Source organism: Pinus tabuliformis, chromosome 3_1, assembly GCF_031772625.1.
Source record: "Pinus tabuliformis cultivar Carrire ecotype Pingquan chromosome 3_1, CPIR1, whole genome shotgun sequence".
NCBI classification, from domain to species: Eukaryota; Viridiplantae; Streptophyta; class Pinopsida; order Pinales; family Pinaceae; genus Pinus; species Pinus tabuliformis.
This window is the reverse complement of record NC_142301.1, coordinates 467,748,230-467,754,721: the sequence shown is the minus strand read 5'-3', so window position 1 is coordinate 467,754,721 and position 6,492 is coordinate 467,748,230. Positions and strand designations below refer to the sequence as shown.

At 36.6% G+C, this 6,492-nt stretch overlaps 1 pseudogene; it reads left to right on the top strand.

Annotated features, from left to right (window-relative positions):
• Positions 1 to 1,152: 1,152 nt before the first annotated feature.
• LOC149187796 (putative sodium/metabolite cotransporter BASS3, chloroplastic) lies at positions 1,153 to 4,467 on the top strand (annotated as a pseudogene).
• Positions 4,468 to 6,492: the final 2,025 nt, after the last annotated feature.

Genomic DNA, 6,492 nt, shown 5'->3' with positions numbered 1-6,492 from the left:
CAAAAAAATCCATATATATATATATATATATACACACACACACACACACACACACACAACTACATATCTCCCTTATACTGGACTATAGAGGGTCTCTCGGCGTAATCATTTAAAAAAAATCCATTTTATCTATAAGTTTAACTACATGATTTTAGAATATTTATTTTTAAGATATTATAATATATATAATTATGTTGTAAGGCATTCCCTCTGGGAAGAACTTCCCGCTGACCCACCTGTCATCACTTTGGATCATTGGATTATATGTTAGATGATTGGAGGATGTCTAGTCGTTTGATCATCAAGGAAAAGTTAGTTGGAAGGGTGGGTTATTAAACCCTAAAAGTTTCCTTGTTCTTTTTGCAGGTATGCCCAAAAAGCTTCCATGGTCACTCATGCTCACCTTCACAGGTATCTGCCTCCTGCAACAAATAATCTAAGCCATAAATCCAATTGTGTTTAGGCCTCTTTTCCATTGACGTCACAGCAAGATGCACTTCTATTTTCAGATATTCCACAGGTGAGATTCAAACCTACGTGAATTATAGCAATAATTACACTTTAACATCAGTTCCAAAGGATTCTATCTCCTTCCCCCTACATGGATGGAAGGAATGGTCATAACTCATAACCCATCCTTGGAAGTATCATGAAGATATAACTACAAGTGGTGGCGGAGGGTGTGGATCGAAGTGATTGCAATGAATAATTGCAGGTGTGCACAATAAGCTCCTCTTCCTTCTTATTTGTTCTTTGTTTTCCTGGATCTCTTGTTCGAGCTCATCAGTAGACTCTGAGGGAAGAGGGAAGGAACCACTCATTAGGGAGAGGGAATAAATTGGAGGGCATCACCAAAACACTACAGTTATAGAGTCGTCGTTGGTTTTACTATCAATTAAATAAAAACAACAAAGAGGTTGAAAAATTAGACACCTTTTCAATTAGTTTATGGGGGAGACGCAATGATCCCTACTGATTCTGTGGTTCCTAGCTTATTTGTTGCAGAAGGGTGCTCATTACTCATTATAACTATTGGAATCTTCTCAAGATCTTATATCTACTTCTCTGGTTGAGCTGATAGTTTGCTATCTAAAACTGCACTCCATCCCTTACCACCAAACCATATAGGAGCAACCTTTTCGCTCGTGGGCCATGGAAGTGACGGAGAGTGAACTGGTCCCTCGGGAGAACTATGTTTCAAGTATTTACAATAATGAACGACAGATAAAACAAAATAGATTGAGGGCCAAGTCCAATGAGGGTCCCGAGCTACCATTTCCCAGGTGAATCGTGACATCGAACTAGCTAGACTAGAGTCGATTAGGGATCCACCTATGGAAAAAAAGCACCCTGGTTTCTCTATGTATGTCTAGTAATAGAAAAAAACATTTTTTTTCCTTTTTAGTTTGATCTCTGGGTGCTAGTTTGATAAGGTTAAGGTTGAGGCCATCCATCCCCAGACTATTGGAATCTATAGCTACTAACAGATAATGATTGTTACCACATGCACGACAAGCTTGGTTTATGACGACATTCCCCAGGTAGGATAATTTTTGTTTCATTCCCTTCTTACCTTTTGTTCGTATGATCTGTAAGGGTCGTCATTATTAAGATCATCATTATGGTTCAATATACACCTAAGAATAGTCATTTTCTATAGGAATCAATGTAGTTGGAGCCTTCTAAGGTACAATCCCTACTTCTTTACCCCTATAGATGGATGATACTTCAGAATCCAAAGAAATGAGGTCTTATATAACGCCATATTTCAATGGTGCATAAAATTAATGTTAAAAAACTCCTCAAGGAAAATGACTTGTAAGAGGCATTCTCAAATGTTATCTTCATCATTTATTCGTTGTCAAAGTATGAAGTTGGTGCTTTCATTCTCATTGAATGATTTTAAATCTGATTTGTTATCACAAATAGGCAACTGGGTTAGCATTGTATATAAGGGGAGGCCATTATTGGAAATAATTTTGTGTGACCAAGATGGATACATTTGGCTTTTGCAGGTTTGCACTAATATGAAAGAACTCTCATGAGGTATTCACCCAACAACATATCCATTTTAAAACTCTTAGATAAGTTCAACTACAACTTGATAATGTACATTGGGAAAATACCTCGATGTTCTCATCCAATATCTCCATGGACATGATACTCAAGAATCATTTCGATTGTAGAGGAAAAGTTGTCATCCCTGCACTTTAGAGGGTGAGAATGGTTGCAGTGTTAGCAACCTTAGTATAATCCAAAAGCATCATTGATCACAAGCACATATATTATTAGGACTTCCATGTATCCAAATTTAGGACACCTTTGTTGGTTATCAGAATTGGATAATCATGGTTTTCTCAATAGGGTTACCAAAGAGAATTATGCTCCTACTCTTGGTGGGATAATGTTATATATTGGTGTTTAGTTGTTCGTTAAAGAGTTTTCCCTTACATTTGAAAGGTGCATAGTATTTGTTTTTAAAAACAAGGTGAAAAAGTTAGAATTATCAAGCACAACTATATTTTAACAGCACTCCTGTTTGATATAAATGACAAAACGTTTTAATTTTATTTTGTTAAAAAGGTATTTAAAATTGTGATATGCCATTATAGTACCAAATTAGTTATGTTCGGTCTCCTGTTGCATTCTCAATCACTTCAGTTTGGTCAAATATTTACTCTGCAATTTTTAGTTATGAAAATGAAAATGTGTTATTAAATTACTTCATCTATGTTCTTAAGCTACTTATGCAGGGGAACCCTTCTGAACCTATTTCTTCTTTCTATTTGAATTGCTTTATGAAGTTTCCCTTGGTAAGAAGTTCATTTGTTTTTAATGAGAATTTTCTTTGGAATGAGTTTTTCCACATTTCATGCAAACTTGCTCAATAAAATATACTTTAGAGAATTGTGTCGTTTATGTTTTAGCTCTTAATGATTTTCTTGATAAAATATCTACTTCCGCAAGAGAAATACATTTGTTCTTATATAAATCAAATTCCTACAAACTATGAATGATTGTAGACATTTTATATTTGATAGCTAAGCCCTCTTTTCTAAGAGCTTTAGTTGTGTGATAAAATTTATTTTTATGATCTTGGAAAGGAACACATTACTATGAGAATTAGGCTTATAAACTCTTTGGTTGGGATAATTTTGTTGTTTTTTCTGAAGACTTCTTGTTGTTCCATGCAAATGTTGAATTTGACACTTGGTTGAATGCCCTTTTATGTTGTAGGCCTTTGCCCCTAACTATTGGGTATTTGGCATATTATTTGCTGAAACCCATCTTGGGCCTATTGATAGAAAGAACTTTTAGTACATCCCCAATATTTCTTGTTGGTTTCCTTCTTACAGCATGTATTTTTGGTTCTCAGTTCTCAACTTATGCAAGCTATTTGAGCAAAGGAAATGTGGCACTAAGCATTGCCTTAATTAGCTAGACAACTATATCATATATAATCATTATGCCTGTGTTGATTGGTCTTCTGATAGGTTTTTGTGCTACCAGTGGATGCAATAGAAATTCCAAGTTAATACTACAGGTATATTTTACAACCATGATAATTATTTTCCCCTTATCTACAAACTTTTCTAAATACATAACCTCTCTTACCAACATTCATGTGTTCCAGGTTGTTCTTATTCCTATGGCCATGGGTCTGGCCCTGAATACTTATGCCAAACCTTTTGTAAATGTTATATGCCCATTCATGCCATTGATGGCCATGGTCTATGCATCACTCTACATTGGAATCCCACTTTCACTAAATCAGAGTCAGATTATATCCATGGAAGGCCTCCAACTAGTGCTTCCAGTATTGTCATTCCATACTTTTGCATTTGTGATTGGCTATTGGGTGGACAAATTTCCCCTACTAAGGTGATTTTCAATTCATTTGAATTTATTTTATTTTATTTCATTCATATTTTTTATTTGTGATACACAGTCTTCTTTGAAAAGGTTGATGCATTATTCTTTCATTTGCTTCTTGTATGCATTTTCATATGCTAGGCACATAATCTACTAGAGAAACCATGGATAAGGGTAGTATGTATGCCATACACCGTTTATTTATTGTTTAATACACATACCATTGAAATCTCCATTTCTTAGAGAGATCAATATAGTATGAGATGAAATGTTAATAGGTTTTGTATTGTTTTGGTGGAACAAAATTGTCTAACTGTTTTCTTATTGTTCAATGGGAAAGAAGAGAATGTTTGCAAAACTATTTCACTTTGTACTAGAATGCAGAGCTCCACCCTTACTGGACTATTAGCCACACATTTCCTTGGTAGTCATAATTTAGTTCAGATAGCTTGTTCTGTTGTGGCTATGACTATCATGGGTTTAAGTCTTTCATCATTTTGTGGCATAGGATGCAGAATCAGAGACATGCCTACCAAAGTTTTGTCACAACTAGGCACTTAGTTCAATGCAGAAAGTAGTAATTCATACTCTTAAAGAATAACCAAGTGAAAAATATTGTGCGTTCCACCACATAGCTTATACCTACCAACACAGCTTATTAATATTATAAAAGTGATCCAATCAATCTCCATGTATTCATACAGTCAAAGTAATTAAATCAATCTCTGTGAATTAAGAATGTTGTATTAGTATTTTTTATCTTGTATATCAATTTGTGTCATTCCAAGCCAAACATGAAAACATAATAGAATAATGGGGTTAATCTTCACTCTGTAATATTGAAGGAGTAACTAGAAATTTTGTTGTTAGTCCAACATAAGAGTAAATGTAGTTTATCACGACTAGCTTGGCTCACTGAAAAATCCCTTTTAAGGTTGTAGTAAAACCAAAAATGGAATCTTATGCCATTTAAACATTACCACAGTGATTTCGGCTGATACAAAGCTTTGACAAGAACAGGGAGAATTTCCTTCAACGTGTGTATGCAATTTGAATACCATGCCTTAGTAATAAAATTGAGTGATGGAGATGATTATCCTACTTAAGCAATTTATAACAGAACACGAACTAAGGGGGAAAGTAAATGGTTTCTCTGTTATATTGGACTCTGTTAGGGCAAAATAAAAGTATAGCTCGGGAACTTGCTCATTGGTTTAATAGTTGTACATGAAGGGGGCTTTGGAACTATTCATAGAGGTATACTTCCTGATCGCCAGGCTTGGGAGGCACTCCAAGCCCTAGGGTTCAAGGTTTGCAGGGCAAAGCACCACAAGGGCAGCTTGTGGGCTTGGAACCCAAGTGTGGGGTTTTGCACCCATTGTTATTTGGGTCAAAAACGTCATGGAGGTATGAAATGTGGTGGATGAGGATGATAGTGCTCAGAGATACGATTCCAATGCATCGAGAATCGTCTGAATGCAAGTTATCATTAGAGAGAAATGAATTTTTGAAGTTAACAAGGTAATTATTGGTTACCAATTCATATAGGCTTGGCGTAAAAATAGTCCAATAGATGTGTCTCTTTGAAATTCATGCATCCCCTTATATGTCTATAAATTAAGGGTGATTGGAGTCATTTAAGCAACCAAGTGTGGGAAATACATCTCATAAAGAGCTCTGGAACTTCTTGCAGGAAGCCATAGTAGATTAGGAGGCCGAGGAGACTTAAGGATAGTGTGGTACATCTTCTATAGGACAGTATGGAGAAGGATGAGTTGTTGTAGGTTCAGCGAATGTGTTTAGGGCTAAACAGGGTTGTCTTAAGTGTCATTTAGGGCCAGATTGAAGGAATGTTTGGGCAGAGGAGATAAGGAAATGCTTGTGTTATTTAGGAGTCAATTTGTTGTTGTTTTGGAGGGAGGTCAGAGGCTGCAACAACTATTGTGCAATCCCGCAAGCCATAGCCAACAATTGGACCATCCTTTGGTGATGTGTTTGGGTGAAATAAGGCACAAAGAGGCAACATAGGAGTTTAGGGCCTCTCCCTTGGTGAACCGCAACCTTAGAAGGCTTGTTTTGTTGACTGTGTGGAGGAGAAGAGCTGAAGGTTGATGCCCTAACCAGAATTCCAAAGTGCAACAAACGAGCGTGATGAACAACAATATTTGTGGAGGTGTATTGGGTCAAGGTGTGACCAAATTGGATCAGTTTGTTGAGCATCCTGTTGATGACATGTGTATGACATTTTGAGGTGGTGAATTGTTATACTAGGAGTAGATTCAATAGTGAGTGGATTGGGTGTCATAGGTCTATTGGAGGGCAGCATGTTGGCTACCCAAATTAGCCCTAGTGCAGCAGACAAGAAGGACTTTTTTGATGTGTGATTGGGTGAAGTATAACAACCTTATGTGTAGCTCTTTGATGGGAAAAAGAGGCAACTAGAAGGCATATTGGAGCTCAGGAATTGGCTAGCCTAGAGAGCAGTTTTATGAGCTCATGTTCATTATAGCAAACGTGACTTGTAGTAGTGATAGGAGGCATCCCTCTTGGAGTCTCAATGTGTAGTGGCCTAGACAGACTAAGACGCTACTAATGAGCAGTATGGGAGCAAAGGACAAG